Consider the following 20,080-nt stretch of genomic DNA (forward strand, 5'->3'; position numbering starts at 1 on the left):
GGCACTTGAATAAGAAAATTTCCATTGTGTATTTTCATGTTTCCTTATGTTGATGAGAGGTTCCAGATAAACAGGTAGGGGAAGTCTTTTGTTGTAGATGGAGAAACTGAGCCACAGAAGAGACTTAGCTCTGCTAGAGATGAGTAAGTGTGAATCCCAGCGCCTGTCCCTTTTCTGTCTTAGATTGTTTGCCCCCTGTCTCTATAGGCAGCTCGCTATATGTCTATGAGAAAAGGATGAAGGTTCATGTTGTGCAGCAGGATCCTCTGGGCCAAACAGCCACCATCTTCCTGAGTTTCATTGTGTCTGCTTGCAAAGAATCATCACAGCTGGGCTTGTTGACCCCTCATAGAAGAAGTGGGTGGGAAGGGTTACTGGCTCCTCACCTGAATATCCAGATAGTAGCATGCAATTCTGACCTAATTTCACATGCTCTTGGGGTCTTGGGGGGTGGTTTAGATTATATAGACTGTGACAGATAAGGGGGAGAGTCTCCATCTATGTGGATCCATCATCCATGCTGGGCGATGCCTTTTCAATATGAGTGCTTTGGGGCCACTCATGCTCTGTAAGTAAGCTCAATAAACCCATTGGCTCCCTGGGTGAACTCTGGTGGAATCAAGCTTTAGTTTGTCATGGGGACCTTAGCAAAAAAGGGGTAGATATTTCATAGTCTCCCTCAGAGAGAAAATTCATGCAATAGCTTTGTTTGTTTGTTTGTTTAAAAATGCAAGTTAAAACAAAGTTTGGCACCCTTTTTGTGGTGCCTTCTAGGTGGTAGGCCATGTCAAGATGAACCTGAATATCTCCTTCCCAGCCACCAGCTGTCAGAAACCTATTGGAGGGGATGATAAGCAAGCTTTATACTTTCTATGAGATGTACATGGCTACAGAAGAAGCTGTTCTGGGGGAAGAAGCAGCAATCTGGGTGAAGAGTAGCACAGTGATGTGGTCCAGTTAGTGTTGGTTATGACAAACAAGGGTTTCCCATGGAGCAAGGTGTCTTGACCCATGGCAGAGTGTGGCTGCTGTTTCATAACTGGTATTTTTATTAGAGACCAAGGATAACTGGACAGAAGAAGTAAAATTCTGTTCAGGATGCATTGCAGATGACATTCTGAGTATTCTCAACTTGGTTATTGTAAAAAAAAAAGTAGAGAGGGATGTTCCTGGACTGACAGACTATCCTGTGCCTCAGTGGTCCTGAAAGAGCTAGCAGAATTTGAAAGCTTTTCAGCCTTTCTAAGGAAGATGATGTCCACCAATGTGTTGTCAGAAAGCCCTTAAAGATAGTAAGAAGCCCAGGACCAAAGCACCTGAAATTCAGTGTTTTGTTTTTTATCTTTCCATGTCCTGAACACAAACATCAAGGTATTGCTCTGGAGAAATGCACTAAGGAAAATAGGGGAGAGGCTGCAGAATACACTAAACTTCTAGCCAAGAGAATGAAGGAAGCCAAAGAAAAACACTAGGAGCAGATCGCCAGGTGACACAGGCAGTTCTCACTGAGAGCTTCCACTTCTAAGTCTGAGCCCAGTCGAGAACAAGCCTTTAAGAGTAAATGAATGATCAGACCTTGAAGATATGAAATTACAAATGCCCCCAACAAAGTTGAGGTGATAGAAGGTGCGGAATAAGGAGGTAAACACCCTCATCTTTAAAATGAGGTTCCAGGGTATAAAGTTAATAAAGGGATAATAAAATTTTAAATAAAATACTCAAGACAGCATCTATTTAATAACAGGCAAGCACTGGGGGTGTAGATATGTCTAGTGTTTATGAGAACTGGCTTTTTTTTTTCAGACGACCTGGGCTTGGTTCCTAGCACTCAAAGTTGCTCAAAACTATCTGTAACTCCATTTCCAGGGGACAATATCTTTTACTCTTTATGGCCACCAGGTATGCACTGTGGTGCACATACATATGTGTAAGCAAAAACACTAATAGACATACAACAAAAAATAAATCTTAAAAATAATAGGACACAAAAAATAACAGAACACATACTACATATAAAATATATTTGCCTATCAGATTTACCTATACCATCTATATATAGCCTAGCAAGGTGCTTAGGAAGCATGTTAAATATTTTCAGTTTTGTAAACTGTAGTGTTAATAAGTTAATATACAGTTTAATGAAACTGATCACTAAAGAGTTGAGGAGTAAGTGCCTTATCTCAAATAATGGAGGTTACAACCAGGTGGCTAACACAAGTGAAGTTAGGATTGGTTGGAAAATTGCTCTGGGGATCCAGAAATGTGCTTTCAAATGGGATGGTGGGAGGTTGTGGCTTTTCAGCATAAACATTTCTCTGTCACTTTATAGATTTAGGCACATGCTATTTTATCAAAGGGGATATTTGACTTTTTTATCTTTTGATTTGTATTTGTCAATACAGTCTTCCAAAAGGCCAAATACATGTAAATACATTCTACCAAGAAATAGGAACACACTTTTCCTTTACATACTTGCCCAAAGTATACATAGCTTATTTTATTTTCATTGACTATTACTGTTGTGTATTTATTTTCAAGTCTCTCCCCTCACCCCTCCACCTCCTTTAATCGAAGGTCTCATATAGCCCAGATCAGCCTTGAACTTGCTATGTAGCCAAGGATGACCTTAAACTTCTGATTTTCCTACTTTCACATGCTGGTGTTACAAGCATACAGCACCATGCCCCAAGCAGTGTTGGATATTGAATCTAGGACTTCCTGCATGGCAGACAAGCACTCTACAGACTGAGCTGACTCCTCATCCCTGTATTGTCTTTTATGTGCAATGAAGTGAGTTCTTTTGAATGATTAAAATTTACTAAGGATGATGCTTAGTTCCTCTGTGTCATTCCTAATACAATTTTTGGTTAAATTATAAATCAATGCTAGAGATACTGGAACATTCTATTATAAATGTGGATTTACTCATGCCCTCATTTCTGTCAACATTTCTAATCTATTTCACAGCTAATCCATTAGACAAAAACAAATATCAATTGCTATATTTTCCTTGTGGTTGATTTTATTGTTGTATGATGTCTGATGACTAAGGTAAGTTAGGATACCTTTTGGCTTAAATCAACGTGGCTCTGATTATCTGTATAATAAGGTCAAAGAGAGGAGGAGTAAGGCTGTCAAAATGAGGCTGTGAATGCCATGACACTATGCCTTGTGGACCTGGATCCTCATAGAGCCTGATCCACCAACAGCCACATTGGCTTTAAACAGAAAATCCTCTCTGCATTTTCCCAGAGCTCTTGCTTTTTGTAGTCTGCACCCAGACAGTATCTGTGCACCACTAGGAGCTCAGGGCATGCTTGTATTCACCAGACTTGGAAGTCTTCTGACAGCTGCTGGTAGCTCATTGGTCCAGACAGCCTTGGCCATGCCTGTGCAGCCTCCTTTCCCTGGAGAGATATGCTTGCATTGCAGTCAGTTGGCTCTTCAGCCTCTCTTGACCTACTCCCACTTTCTCTCATCTCCTTAAGAAAGTCCCTCATGTTTATTCCTGTCCCACAACTCCTTTTGAGGAGTCCTGGATTAACTCAGAGGAGGGTGTTATGGAAGGTCTCTTGTCCCACCAGCCTGGTTCCACAGCCACCTCAACCCCAAATAAACACACAGATGCTTTATTAGTTATTAAACTGTTGGACGGTGGCTAGGACTTCTTATTGGCTAGCTCTGTCTTAATTATTAACCCATAATCTATATATTTCCATGTGGTCTTGGCTTACCAGAGAATGCCTGGACCTGTTACTCCTTTGGCAGCCTACATGGAGACTCTCCTGGTGGGCTTTATCTGCCTACCTTTTCCAGAATTTTCTTCATCTCCTAACCCCACCTATTTTCCTGCCTGATTGGCCAAACAGTGTTTTATTCATCAACCAATAAGATAAACATATATACAAAAGGACCTCCCCCATCAGGGGGGTACCCTCTTGGGCTATTTATCAGCTTGATGATACTTTGAGGGAACTAACTGGGTTCCTTCACTGTGTGGGGTCTGATCTCCCAGTTGTCTGTTTTGCTCTCTGGTTATCAGTTTTCAGTGCCCACCATAGAGAGCACATGGAGGCAATCGAGTGTCCAGAGGGAAAAATGGTTCACATTTTTTTCAATATGTCTAAACTTGAAAAAATATTCCTCAGAATCACTGTCCTTGTCAGTATCACTGGCCAGAAAGTGGGGTAATACTCACATTTCAGTGAATCACTAGTGAGAAAAAGACCTTAGAGACGCTCAATGTTTATCCCCATGGTAGGGAGGAAGTTGAAGTTCCGTGGCACCTCTACCGATGGAGCAAATTCAGCGTTCTGGTCTTGGTTTTTAGTTTTGTTTTATTTTATTTTGTGTGTCTGAATGTTTTGCTTGCGATAATGCAAACATACCACATGCATGCAAAATCAGAGTTCTTTTATGAAGGGAGGAAGGAAGGTGGAAGTTGAGTAGGCAGTCAGTGCTTAAAATTTCATCTATTTCCTCAAATACAAATGGCCCTTTGCTTTAGTTACTTTTTCATTGGTGCCTGTTTCTGCTGCCACTCTCGGCATTGCTGAATCATTTTGTTTCAGTTGTCTTTATAGATAGTGTATAGTTCTATTTGGTTTACTATTTCTTTAGTCTGAAAGTATTTTAATATGATTGGTATATTTATGCTTGTTTGGATCATTGATCTGTTCAAATCCACCTTTGCCACATGATTTTCTGCTGTGTATTTATTGTGAGATTTTTCTGTCTCATTCATGGATTTTTACAATATGTTTTTATTAAAAATTTTTAGACATATAAAAAATAAGAAGATAGTGTATCAATTGTTCCATCTCTACACAGTTGCAATGGTGAATGTTTTACCACATGTGCTTTATTTAACCATTCTCTCTCTTTTGGTGAAGATTTTAAAATCAATAATAAGAACATGTTTTACCTTAAATACAACAGTGCTATGGGGCTATGATGCAGCTCACTGGCAGGTTACTTGTTCAACACATGCCAAGTCTTGGTGCCAATCACTAGCAACACATATAAGCAAGCACAAGCATAGACATACGTAAGTATAAGAATTTTCTGTATTTTCCTTCCCTTCTAATTCTTTACAATTATGATTTTCTTTTATCAGTTTTTCTTTTTCTTTTTAAAAGAGTTTATTTTTAACAAAATAAAATATAATAAGATATAACAAAACCATCACATCAAAGTTAGACAAGACAAACCAACACAAGGAAAAAAGCCCCAAAAGAAGGCACTAGAATCAGAGACACACTCATGTATACTCTCAGGAATACTATAAATTTTCTAAATTAAAACTATAATATCTGCCGGGTGTAGGTGGCACATGCTTTTAATCCCAGCACTGAGGAGGTAGAGGCAGGTGGATCTCTGTGCATTCGAGGCCAGCCTGGTCTCCAGAGCCGAGTGCCAGTATAGGCTCCAAAGCTACACAGAGAAACCCTGTCTCAAAAAACCAAAAAAAAAAAAAAAAAAACCCAAAAACTATAATATCTACACAGAGGACCAGGTGCAGAGTCCTATGCTTGCTGCATCAGTCTCTGAGTTCATATGAGTTTTGCTCAGTTGATTTAGAAGACCTTGTTCTCCTGATGTCCTTCGTTGCCTCTCACTCTAACACTCCTTCTGCCTCCTCTTCCATGGGGTCCCCTGAGTTCTGAGTTGAGGGATTTGATGGAGACATCCCATTTAGAAATGTGTGTTCCAAGGTCCCTCTGTGTAGTGTCTAGCTGTCGGTCTCCTTATTTTGTTCCTTTAGCTGTCAGAGGAAACTTCTCTGATGATGTCTGAGTATAGCAGAATATCAGTAGGAGTCATTTTATTATTATTTTGTCACTTTTGTTAGACCAGTATTATTTGGTTTTACCCTATGTCTCTGGGCTCTCTGGTCTTTCTTACTCACCCAAGCAGTGTTGGATATGAGTTCCATCTCATGGAATGGGCCTTAAGTCAAACCAGACATTGGTTGGTGACTTCCACAAACTTTATGCCACTATTGTCCTAGCATATCTTGCAGATAGGACAGATTTTAGATCAAAGGTTTTGTGGATGGGTTGGTGTTTATGTTCCTCTTTTGGTAGCTTGCAGAGTACCTTCCTGTACCAAAGATGGGAGTGAAGATTCTGTGTAGGCACCAATTCGATCTCTCTGTGTTCAATGAGTCATGTGGGTGTTATCAACTTTATCAACTATTCTGAACACTTTAAAATTCTTCAACTTTCTCACTCAGCATACTACTTTTATTTGGTAGCAGAGTTCCACGTTGGCAGACTGTTAAGGCTAGACTTAGCTGCAAGCAGAGACAAATCCATAAATCTCAGTTTCTAAAATAAAAGTGTTTTCTTGTTCACAATCCAGTCTCTTCTGGATTGGGACTCTTTTCTCTAAGCAGGATGCCTGGCCTCCTGTGTCATCTCGAATGGGTGACTTCTAAAATATTGAGGGTAGAGAAGAAAAGGCTAGAGGATATGAGGCATGGTTTTAAAGGCCTGGGAACCAACACTGTTTCCCTGCACTAACTCAAGCACATAATGCTGTGGGTAGATTGTGAGATGGCCCCACAGGCTCAGGAATTTGAACACTTGGTATCCAGCTAGTGGTTTGGGAAGTTTATAGGGAGCGCTTAGAAAGTAGAGCCTTGGTAGAGGAAGTATGTCACTGGGGATCTGTCTAGGAGCTTGACAGCTCCCAGCCTTGTTTTCTGTTTTTTTTTTTTTTTTTTTTTTTTTTCTGGTTCTGAATTGCTGATGGAATATGACAGGCTGACCTCATGCTTCTGTGGCCATGACTTTTCTCCAGCATGGTGTACTATATCCCCCCTGGAATTGTGAGCCAATTTAAACTATTTTCCCATTAAGTTGCTTTTTTCAGGGTATTTTTATAACAACAATAGAGATGAAACCAAGACTCACAGTCTTTAAGCTGTTTCTGATGGTAGGTAGGAAATGTAGATTCTCTGTATTTTTTTAAACCATCTTTAGTACACAGCAATTCTAACTTTTTTCCTTTTTAAAAGGATTCTATTTTATTATTAATTTTGTGTATATGTGTGACTCTGTGTGGACTGTACACATGAATGTAGTATCTGTAGAGGCCAGAGGGGGAATGAGGTCCCCTAGAGTTGGAGTTACAGGTGGTTGTGAGTTGCCTGTTGTGAGTACTAGGGAACAAACTTGGGTCTTCTAGAAGACTGTACTGGCTTTTAATTCCTGAGCCATTTCTCTAGCTCCCAACATTTAAAATAAATGGCTTCCTTTTCTTCCCATTCACATCAGCTTGTCATGACAAAGTACCAAAGGCTGGGCAGCTTAAGCAACAAAACTTTTCTTTCTCATAATTCTTGGTGTCAGGAAGTTCAAGGTCAAAATATCAGCAAAATTAGGTTTCATTCTAAGACTTCACCTGTCTTGTAGGTTGCTCCTATCTGTCCATGTGTTCATGGTGCATTTCTTTGGTATGATCATATGGAGAAAGAGTCCTGACATCTCTTTGTATTGTTATAAAGCTTTCAACATCATGGGTTTAGGGGTTCAACTTTCTGCCTGTCATCATGTAACCAGTATCACCTGGCAGGCCCTATTTCCAAGCTATAGTCAAATTAAGGGAACACCATCCAACCTATAGATCACTTTTACATTGAACAGGACTATGTATGATAAAGACATTTGATCCCTTTCAGAGATTTACATAAATGCCAATATAGAGGGCATGTTCTTTATATTTGGCATTAAGAAATATTTAAAATTGGCTAGGCATAGTGGTGTACTCCTTTAACCTTAGGACTTGGGGGGCAAAGGCAGGCAGATCTCTATGAGTTTGAGGACAGACTGGTCTACACACTGAGTTCCAGGACAAAGTTACATAGTCAGACCCTGTCTCAGAAACCAAAACAAAACATAGAAATATTTAAAATTGGATTGGTTTGGAGTTGTTGGTCTGCTGAGAATAAAACAATGCATACAACTGAATGAAAAGCAGAATGGAGAGGCAGTCCTGACATCATTAAAAACTGAATTTAGGTGTTAGCAACAGATTCCATGTTTTTGCTTAGACATTTTGGTATGAGCAGTTGCAGAACTCTGAGGTATGTTGATAAAACAGGTTAGCAAAGAGAATCATCTAGCTCACTGGATCACTCTGTGTTGGCTTACACCATACAATGGAATATTGTCGATCTATGATTTGTGGCTTAGGTTTTCTTCTCCCGAAGTACACCAAATGGCCAGGAAACTACCACTCCTCCATAGCGTTACCACTTCACCGGATCAAATGTCTGTTGAACAGAGCCTAAGCTTGTCAGAAAGGTTAAAGCCACTGTGTTACCTTTCGGCTGGTTCTCCATTCTATAGTCAATGTGATTATCCAATAAACAAATTTATTGTCTCATTTGTTTGCTTCATCACAATGGCTTACTGATGCCCTGAGGAACTGTGTTTTGCTGGACATTGGGTTGGTTCAATTTTAAGACTGTTCTAATACTTACTTGTGGGTGGCTCTCAAGGTACCTGTGCCACCACTGCCTTTCTTTGTCCACTTGCCTGGCCAGGGGATACTATTTCTTCACTGACTCAGACTAAAGGGGACCTGAGTTTTGTGTGGACCAACTGGTGTTGCTCTCAACTGGTTTGGACTGTTTCTTTGAGTACCCAATTTCTCGTGGAAGGGGGTGGGTCATTGTTGAGATTCTGTTCTTAAGGAAAGAGAAGACAATGGATATAGAGCTAACACTGTACAGTCCTCTCCACTCTCTTTTGTAACAGTAAAAGAGGAAATCAGGACCACCCCATGAATCAGATGCAGAGGCCCGATTGCTTGCTACCCAGACCATTTCTTACAAGTGATAGTATCACTCTGATAGTTCCCATGGCAACCTGAATTCTGGTGAGTCATCACAACTTATGCTTGTCTGAGCAGGGGAAGAAGATGATGCTAAATATGTCCAAAGTGAGCATTAAAGTCTCAGATCTAAATTTGGTGACAAATGGATTACACAACAGCTAGTGACTCCACACAAAGGTAAGCCTTGAGCTATTCTTTAATGGACTTTGGGAGTGTGAAACAGCTTGAGAATTTATGGAATAATGAGTGGGAAAGCCACTGCAGGTCACCCTGGATAGACAGGTTTGGAAATAAATGGCAAACATTTTAGTAATTTAGTGAGGATTATACAAAACCAATGTAAATAGTTTGTGTATTAACAGTGCTAGTAGAATAATAAATCAGCAAAGTGTAGTGTTTCCTTGATACCTGATTCTTGTGGCTGGGGGCATTTCTCTCTCCAAATTAGAGAAAGCTTTAGACACATAATGCAGATAAAACAGCTGTTCCATCAAGCTGTTTTCCAAATAGACTTTCACCATGATTGTTGTTGTTAGACAGAAAGGGAAGTGATGTCAGCGTGAATGTGAAAATGAATTAATGTTGCCTGTCGGGAAACAGAGCTGCTGCCAGGGGATCAGCTCCTGCGCAGCTGAGAGATCTCAAGAGAAAACTGGGAAACCAAAGACCCACAAAGTCAGTGTTCTGTAATACATAGTAGACATGGAAAACTCAGACATTCATGTCCATTCCAGGGAGGGAACAGCTTCAGAAAGAGTTCTGATTACCACACAGACAGAATTGGACAATGATGATACAAACAGTGTATCCCATTCACCAAACTGAACACTAGACAGAAACCACCATTTCCTGAACCCAGGTCAGTCTGGGAGAGGGTTGTCAGATTTGGCAAGTCAAAATTAAGAATGCTTCCCTCAATTTGAACTTCAAATGAATAATTTTGGGGGTGTGAGCAAATATCTCCTAAATGTTGCATGGTAGTTACAATAAAAAAAAATCTCAACAACTACTCTTTGTTTATCTAAGTTCAAATTTAACTAAACATTATATTTTGCCTGATAACTCTAAGCTGAGATAATGAGTACTTTTGGCCTAATTCTCAGGTCATTTTGGTATAATTGTGCTTAAACTCTTCTTTGAAATGTTAATATTGACTCTCATAATTCCATGTGGCAGAATGTATTATACATCTCATCACACTTCTTGGAACATGGCATTGACTCCTTCACTGAAAAGCATAATCTGGGTGGGCCTCATAGCTGACTTGAACAATAGAGTGTCACAAAAGGGATACTGAGGCTCGTGATTAGAGTAGCTGTTTCTACCTGGTCTTCTTCAAACATACACCTCCCCCCTCCCTCCCCAACCGTGAGCTGATGTGTTGAAGTCATCAGGTGGGAGATGATCTGAGAGGCACAGAGACGGGGGATGCTTAAGACCAGTCACGCTGGTTTCCAGCCATTTAGATGTTTTAGATGGCCCAGATTCGACACTGCTTCGTTGAAACCTCAAGGAAGATTCGGCTGAACCATCCCCCTGCTCTAACACCTAGCTATGTGTTAATAAATGGTTATAGTTGTTTTTATCCTCTGTTGTTTTTAGATTGATTACCCACTTGCATAGGGCCTATAAAAACTAGTTTGGGCTAGAGTAATACTAGAATATTTTCAAATAACATTGTTATATCTTTTACAATAACTAGTTTTTGTGACACTGTGTATCCCATACTGGTCTGGAATTCATAATAGTCCTTGAGCCTCAGGCTTCCAAGTGATGGGATTTAGGCATTAGCTATCATGCACAGCTATATAGTTTTGTGTTTAGAAATTTCCACTTGTCAGGTCAGCTGTTTCTGTGGGTTTCCCCAGCATGGTCTTGACCCTTTTGCCCATCACTCTTCCCTCTCTACAACTGGGTTCCAGGAGCTCAACTCAGTGTTTAGCTGTGAATCTCTGCTTCTGTTTCCATCAGCTATTGGATGAAGGCTCAATGATGGCATATAAGGTAGTCATCAATCTCATTATAGGGGAAGGGCCTTTAAGGTAGCCTCTCCACTATTGCTTAGATTCTTAGTTGGGATCATCCTTGTGGATTCCTGGAGAGTTCCCTAGTGCCGGGTTTCTCATCAAACCCTTAATGGCTCCCTCTATCAAGGTATCTCTTTCCTTGCTCTCCTTATCTGTTCTTCCCCTAACTCGACCATCCTTATCTCTCATGTTCTCTTTCCCCCTCCCCTTCTCCCCTTCTCTTTCTCCTCACTCCCTTCCCCCTTCCCCATGCTTCCAATTTATGCAGGAGATCTTTTACCTTTCTCCGTCTGCGTGGGGGGGGGGTGTCCATGTATGTCTCTCTTAGGGTCTTCCTTGTTTCCTAGCTTCTCTGGGGTTGTGGATTATAGGCTAGGTATCCTTTGCTCTATGTCTAATATCCACTTATATGGTGAATGAGTACTTACTATGTTTGTCTTTCTGTATCTGGGTTATCTTACTCAGGATGGTTTCTTCTAGTTCCATCAATTTGTCTGTAATTTCAAGATGTCATTTTCCTTAACCACTGAGTAGTACTCCACTGTGTAAACAAACCACATTTTGTTTATCCATTCTTCAGTTGAGGGGCATCTATGGTGCTTCCAGGTTCTGGCTATTACAAATAATGCTGCTATGAACATAGTTGAACAGATGCCATTGTTGTATGAATGTGTATCCTTTGGGTATATGCCTAAGAGTAGAATTGCTGGATCTTGAAGTAGATCGATTCCCATTTTCCTGAGAAACCGTCATACTGATTTGCAAAGTGGCTGTACAAGTTTGCAGGAGATGAATTGATTTAGTTTGTACATGTGTTGAAATCTTTGTTATTGTTATTGTTATGTTAATCTTAACAGATTAATTTGCTTGCTAATTCAATCATGGCTGGCATACTTTCCTGTCTTTGAGGGTTTTGTTGAAAGTTCTGATGATGTTCTCATGATTTTGTGAGTTATCATTTTCTTCTTCTAGCTTTGAATGGATTTTCTTTGTTTTAAGTACTTGAAGCCTTGCTATAATAGTCTATTAATGAGGTTAATAATCTAACTGGGAGCAGTGAGGTGTCTTCCAAGTATGTTGGGAGTAAGGAAAGAAAGCACAGCATGTGTATCTGTGCAGATAGAGCTGTCTCCACATTTTTATAATCTGTTATGCATTAAGCACCTTCTGGAGAGAACATGGCTGTGTATTCCCAGTAGTCAAATGGAGCTCCCAAGTTCTCAATGTCTATTGTCATGAACTTCATTCCAGAAGGGATAGCTTCTCTATCTTCTGATTCGAGCCAAACTCTAAAGTTACTCTCAGGTGATAAGGCTGGTTCCTGGCTGCCAGAGATAAGGTGCCTTCCCATCTATACTTTATTGTTTGAACTGAACCTCCTACCATTTACATTTTTTATCTTATTGCTTCTCCTGACTGCCTCTTGTGAGTATCTCATGGATTGGGACTGTGGAAACTGACTTCAGTTCCTCATTTCTGATAGATCAATGTTCCCAGGTCCACTGTGTGGCTCAGTTTTAAAGAATAATGTCCTTCTCAAGATGGTTCCAAGACACAGACCTCTGTGCTATAGGATGTAGTGTAATGAAATTTCTATCTACTGTTTGCACATTCCACATTCCACAGCAAAGCCCCCAACTGGATTTGAGATGATTTTATACAGCTATGGGCTTGTCCTATGGATAGAACCTTCAGTCTGTTGTGTGAGGGCTTCCTGGCTTCTGCTTCCCCCAGCCTCACTAGGGAGCCACAAGGCTGGGACTGTGTGGCTTCCTTGGCTGAGTCGTTATTGTTTCTCTACACCTTTTATTTTTCCTCATTCCATTTGTGACTATATCTGTTACTGTTCTCTTCAGTCCCTCTCAGGAATATACTCTGTTCTTTCTTATTGCTGGGTCATACTGATGTAGTTTCAATTCACCAACTGATCCAACAATTTCTAATATAATTTAAAAACAAGAAGTGTGCTATCTCCAACTTTGTTTCCCTTTCTCAGAATTCATTTGACTGATGATCATCTCTTGTGTTTCCATGCAAATTATCTTTTCTACTGTTGTGAAGAATACCATTGCAATTTGATAGGAATTTATATAAATACATATATGTATTTGCTTTAGGTGGTATAAAAGAATAAACAGATGAGTTTGTGGTGGTCTGTATTTGCTATTTATTCTATGGGTTATGTATTCTGAAGATAGAGATATTTTTACTTATTGCCTTTATTTTGTTATCCTGTCAGACTGTTCTTGTTAGTACACCTAGTACTATGTTGAATACAAGTGGTAAAAGTGGGAATCTTTGTCTTCTACTGGATCTTTCTGGGAAAAATTTCCCATTGGTAATAGTTGTTATTTGTGTGTTTTCAATAAATGGCCTTTATTATGTTGAGAAACATTCCTTCTGTTCCTATACTACAGCAAGAGATTTTTCAGAGTATTAGAAATTGTAAAATATTGTTTCTACCTTGTTGAGATGTGGTCTTTATCTTTTTGATACTGTGGTACACAGCACATTAATAAATTTACATATGTTAAACCAGAAATAAATATTTGCCAGTGATAAATCCCACTGTGTCAATGTGCTGTTACATTTGGTTTGCTAACATATTATTAAGGATATTTCACTAATATTTTATTGAATTTTTTTTGTGTGTGTGTCAATGTTCATCAGAACAATTGGCTTGTGTTTTATAACAAAACTTGGTTTTGCTCATTCTTTTATTTTATTTGCATGGATATGTTGCCTGAATGTATGTCTGTGCACTGTGTGTATGCCTGGTGTTGGCTGAGGCCAGAAGAGGACATCAGATCCCCTGGAACTGGAATTATAGATGGTTGTGAGCATCCATGTGGGTGCTGGGACTCAAACTTTGGTTCTCTGGAGGAGCAGCCAGTCTTGTGTAATCCCTCTGGCCCCTGGCAATAGTTTCCTTGTGATATTGTTTCCCTGGCTTGTATATTAAGGTGGTGTCAGCTGAGACTCTTAATCTTCATTGTCCACTTGACTGGATTTAGGATCACTGTGGAGACACCTTTTAGTGTGTCAATGAGAGTGTTTCCAGAGAAGTTTAACTGAGCAGGGGAACTCTTGGTGGCACCATCCCCTAGGCTGGTGTCCTGAAGTGATAGAAAAAACTAAAGTGAAAGCTAGCTGAGCACCACCGACATGCTTCCTGAATATAGATGCAGCATTATTAGTCACCTCATCCTCCTATTTCCATGGTACCCAGCCAGGCTGGACCATGCTCCCTCTTAATGGTGAGTTCAATCAACCCTCCCTTAAGTTTCTGTCTGTTTAGGACTTTATATTTGCTTATTATTCAACCTTAGTGAGTGTCATTCTTTGGGGATTAATCCCTTTCCCTCAGAGTGCCCAATTTGTTAGCATTTAATTTGCTGTTTTTGCCATAATTTCAAAAGACATACTCTCAAATACTGTAATTCTGAATGTTGAATTCCTGTAAGCTCACTTTCATGAAGTCAAAAATCCATAAAACCTAAATTCCTGCAAACATACTTTTGAAAAAATTTATAAGACTTTTAAAAAACACATTTATATTTTAAAGGCAATTTATTTGAGAAACAAAACATCAGAAAGTTCATCAGCTATCTAATAACATAATAGTAACATATTCTGGCAAGCATGCACTCAGTTATAACAGTTATGAGCAGATAAACCATAGTCCATGAAGAAATCTATCTAAAACACAAAATATGTAAGAACTAGTTACTAGAATGGATAACAATGCCCAGCTTTTGTAACTTCTCATCTGAAATGCTGTGATTGTTAACAGGATGGCTTTTTCCTCAGGGATTGTGATGGTCATCCCATTGTCATCTTGAAGCAGAGTTAACCTTGGTCCAGTAGTCATGGAAATGAATCAATCAAATAATTAGGTCTACAGCAATGCCAATGGAGCTGTTAAGAGCTCCAGTGGGGAAGGTCACAAAATCCCCATCTCAGAGTCCAACCATTCTTCCTTCCTCCATCCTGAAGCTGCAAGTGACCTGAGCAATGATAGGGTATATTAGAAGTGGAAGTTTAACTGAAACAGGGACTGTATAATGCAGCTTCCATGAGGTCATCATGCATGATGGCGTAAGATCTTGAGGTGATGAAGCCCTGTTGGGGTCACCCATGCTCCTGTAACTAAGTCCTCCAACTGGTTCACCAAGTTGGACTTGGATAGAATCCTTACTTTGGTCTGTCATTGGTGTCCTATTTGAGGTGAATAGATGTTTCTTTATATCTCCCCAGGCAAGGTTAACGTAATAATGACAGACAAAAAAATCCCCACAACAACTAAAAACAAAACTGTCTTTTGACAACATGATCAAAATCTATAATCAGGCAACAACACACATACGTTTCCTAAAGAGCTGAGTGTGATATGGAGAAATTTTATATCATAATTGCAAATACATAAAAGGATATCCCTTCATTTATTGAGGAAGTATCATTTTTTTCACATATGTACAATACTCAATACAGATTTCATATTGTGGGCATGCATTTCACTGGAGCTCAAATTATAAGAGAATGCACACAGCAAACTAGACTTTTCTATGAGTCTTACGCATTTTATACCTCCACTTTTGGAAAGGATGCAAAGTTGAAGTACGTATCACAAAGAAGTACAAAAAATAGCACTGTCCATTGGAGAAAAGGAAAAAGGAAACAAGCTCAGCCATCTTTTGCTAAAATTTGTGTTAATTTTTATTATCATATGTAATATGTAAGTGTTCATTATATATATATATATATTAATATTACTGTTGCTCATTAAAGTCGAAGTCATTGCGAAAGAAACAGGTAAAATCATACCTTTTTTTTTAAAGTTGGAAGTTAATGCCTACACTTCTAGCGTTCATGTCACCATTCTGCTTATGCTGAAATCTTTTTGTTTGCTTTGTTTTGTTTTGTTTTTTGAGACAGGGTTTCTCTGTGTAGCTTTGGAGCCTACCCTGGCACTTGCTCTGTAGACCAGGCTGGCCTCAAACTCACAGAGATCTGCCTGCCTCTGCTTCCTGAGTGCTGAGATTAAAGGCATGCACCACCAACACCCAACTGTGCTGAAAACTTAATGCATCCAATAAGAATATAATGCAGGATCTACATTAATTTTAGAAAGTGAAAAATCACATAAACTTGCAGATGTTGTGTTTTCTGTTTCAAAATGAAAATAGAATCTGGTGGCATACAAATAGTGCTTCAGAGAGAGTAAATCAGGCTGAATGTATAAAACCCACAGCTTTTCTATGTGTGATCAACAAGAGTTTAGGAAATGCACGGGGTGGAGAGGGACTGGGGAGTGAGCAGAGAGGAGGTGGTAGAGACTCCTGAGAACATGTGTGGGAAGAGAACCAAGGCTGGCTGAGTGTGTAAGAGAGGGTAGTGCTTGTGTCTCTCCCCTCCTCAGTAAAAACTCTCCTTTGGGGATGAGACATAGCAAAGCACTCTTGTACACAGCTCAAAATAGTGTGGTAGGAGGAGAAAGACTGATGAAACTGGGTGCTACAGTCAAAATCCCTGTGAAAGCATAAAGACTAACCTTAGAAGGTCACTTGCACAAGTTTAACATAAGAACCGTTGTGTATACATGGCTCATGGGATGACCTGGGGGTGATAAGATGAGGAAGCAGCATGAGGCAACCTCCATATCTGAGGCAGAGAGTGGACCAAAGGAGGAAAGTGAAGTCATGAAAGTCATAGAATCAAAAATTAAGGTTTCCAGAAAGCATTAGTGATGCTGGATAGTTGGAATTAAATTTGTAATAAAAGTATCAATTAAAAGATAAACACTTTTCTTGACTTATTTGAAATTGTCTGGCAGTATTAAACTGCTTGGGTACAAGCACAGAAAGGTTGAATTGCTTTGCTTCCCAGGTAGAGAGTTGCCAGGTGGGTTTAGTGGAAGAAAATTGGGCAAGGGAATAGATGATGTTTGCAAGGATATAATTTAATTAATTTCATCTAAGCCAGGCAAGGAGGAAAGTGACAGGGTGATGGGTCTCTACATAGGGGAAACTATTTTAGGTGTAATGGACTAACAGTCATATTGAGGCTGAGACATGTTTAAGTGATGACACTTAAGTGAAGGAGGGTCACTAGAGAGTAAAATTTGGCACCTAACATAGCAGAGGTTGTGTAATTCATGGTGGTGAAAATTCTAAAATGGTATGATTCTCAGAATTTGGGAGTGCTGTTGAAGTGACATGTTGTCACACAGTGAGGCCATCAAGAATCTGACTACCTCTGAAGATTCTAGACTGACCTGCTATATGTATGTTGATATGACAAAAATCATACTAGAGCTGGGGGTAGAGAAAAAAGTTTTGAGCCAGGAGAAAGGTGCTGCACCTAGGTGATTTAGTCTCAAAGAATGAAAACTTTGCAAGAGGGTAGACATACAATGGAGTCGATAAGGCCATGAAAAATAATGACGACAACTTTCCCAATGTGAGGCTAGAGAAAAACAGCTTTATTGGGGGGTCAATGACTCAGGGATGCCGGTTAACAAGACACACCAGATTTAAGTTCAATTATGAGGTAAAAGAATCATTCTGGAAAGTGCTTGAGTTTGTGGGATTGTGTGATGATACCCACCAAGGAATCCAGCTGCAAGTGGGCAGCTCGAGACGTAAGAGATTGGGGGGGGGATTGGCTTAGACTGAGAGTAGTATAGTTGTAAGAGTTTTGGTAAAGTAACCAGGGAGGCTTCTATGGGGGGACTTGAATCATAACAGGGGCATGCATTAAATACATAATAAATAACAAATATTATAATCTTTATATCCAGCTGTTATGTATTTAATGCATGTCCCAATCATTCTCCAGTTCTCATCTGCCTATCTGGTAAGAAATGAAGTTTTATGCTTTTGGAGGGGATCCCTTTCTATTTTCAAGGTTACAGAAGAACAGGGAGTTTCCTCTCTGCTCAGAAAGTTGAGGAAGCTTTTGGAGTCCCCATCATTATTCCTGCTTCTTTTGCAGGTCATCTCTCAATGTCCCACAGCTGACTTTACCATCATTGTTTATGCTGTCTGTTTTTTTTTTTCTTACATAGTTTAACACAACTTTTGCGTTCATGTCCCATGGTTCAGTTGGGAAGAATCCACTTTTCCATTTCATGAGAAGGTTCTAGTTGTCTTGAAGCACTGAATGGGGTCAGGTCCTGATCTTTGCTGCTTCCTGGCCAGTTCTCCACATCTTTATGACATTTTCTCAACTTGCCAATGGGAAACCCCATTTTTAGTTAGTTATTTTCATTCATGTTAGTTTTGGAAACAAATAGCTCTGGGCTGTCTAGGGTGTTAGAACTGGACATAAGAAACACTGTTCTACCTGCTGAGTAGGAGAGTAGAAAAGATATTTCCTTTTCCCAGCACAAAGCTAGAGGGATGTTTTCATTTGCTTCTCAAAGTTGAGTGATATCTGACATCTAGTCTTGGATTTGAATGTATTACCTAAAGCATGGAAACTTCTACCACAGCTGCTCCTTCTCCTTTTAAGGATGCAAGCAATTAGGCTTTGGCAGGGGAGGATAATAAGGGACACCACACTCTAGACAGGGTGGCTGGATATGGGTTCAGAATCTGACCTCCTTGCTCTTAGAGCTTCATATGGAAGTGTAGACAGGACAGACTTCCTCCAGACACGACTCTGGAGTTCTCCACCAACATGCAAATCAGCTAACACTAAACAGTTGCTTTCACAGTCACACTGTCATGGTGCCCAGAGTAATCATTTCCGTTCCCGCTGTTGGGTGGGTGTGAGAACTAGGCTCATCTTAAAACATATGACTAATGAGCACTTATCTGGATGGTACATCTGGTATTGATTGGGGATGATCTGACAAGAAGGCAGTGCATCCAAGACCTGGGAACACAGTGTATGGGCAACTGACTGGGTCTTTGTGGCTTTGTGCTTGTGGGAGTTTGTGGGAAGATCTTCGGTGTTTCCTGTTTCATTCAAGCATTTCATTTTAGCATTTAGCTAAAAGTTTTCCTGGCAAATTTGCTAAGGAATCATTTGTGTTAAAAAAAATAGAACTTTTCTGTTCTCTGGAAAAATGCAAACAGAGCAACATTCAGATGGTTTTGTGTATGTTCAGCCTGTGGTCATTCCACATACCCATGTGCCTTTTGTTTTGATTTCATATAGGGAAGAGCATATAAGTTTTTATTTAATTGACCCTCAAAAAAAGTAGATAAAGGGCTGCATTCATGAAAGAAAATGCCGTGGAAGTGCCTAAAAAACTGAAATTAGAACTACCATATGATCTGAATATATCATTCTTGTGTAAACATTGGAAGGTTTTGAAATCATCATGCTACAGATATAGACATTAATGTTTATTACTGTAGTAGTCACAGTAGCCAAAGCATGGAAACTAGCCTAGATGCCCATCAGCAGATAAAGACAATGTAGCATGTTTACATAGCAGAATCTTAGTCACCTGTAAAGAAAATTAAAATTAGGGCAGTCACAGGGAAATGGATGTTAAGCAAAATAATGTTAAGCAAAATATCATATTTTTCTCACATAGGAAATCTAGATTTTTACACACACACACACACACACACAACACACACAGAGAAAGAGAGAGAGAGAGAGAGAGAGAGAGAGAGAGAGAGAGAGAGAGAGAGAGAGAATATATACAAAGGGCTCTAAAGGGAGCTAAGAGGAAGGAACAAGAGAGAGTAATGAAATATATTTGTCATTAAACTAAGGGATGGAGAGAAGGGAATGAGAAATAGGAGGCCTGGCATGGAGGAGGGCAGTAGAAGGACTAAAAAGGAAAAAAAAAACCAGAATAATTACATGTATGTGAAAATGTCACAGTGAAAAATTATTTCTTTGTTTGCTAACCAAAAATTAACTTAGGAGAAATAAATGCATGTCTAATCATCTAATTTGATATTTAAAAGTAGTAAATGTAAGACTTTATGTGATTAAATTAAACATACCACAAAAGTGTGTTTTGGCTTTCTGTTCTGTTGTTTATGTGACAAGGCAAAGGAAGAAAAACTAAAAATGAAAGAGAACTAGGGAGAGCTAGAGGAGAAGTGGAAAAAAATACATTATACCCACTGCCAAATATCTATTAATCATGAAACATTATTTTATAAATGATTAACATACATATGCTTTTATTTTTGAGGCATGGTGTTATATAGCTCAGGCGTGGCCTCAAACTGCTGTGTGGT

At 39.5% G+C, this 20,080-nt stretch overlaps 1 pseudogene; it reads left to right on the forward strand.

The window, feature by feature from the left end:
• The first annotated feature begins 792 nt into the window (after window positions 1-792).
• On the forward strand, window positions 793-1,565 carry LOC118238177 (annotated as a pseudogene).
• Window positions 1,566-20,080: the final 18,515 nt, after the last annotated feature.

This window comes from Cricetulus griseus, chromosome 2 (genome assembly GCF_003668045.3).
Source record: "Cricetulus griseus strain 17A/GY chromosome 2, alternate assembly CriGri-PICRH-1.0, whole genome shotgun sequence".
In the NCBI taxonomy this organism is placed as follows: Eukaryota; Metazoa; Chordata; class Mammalia; order Rodentia; family Cricetidae; genus Cricetulus; species Cricetulus griseus.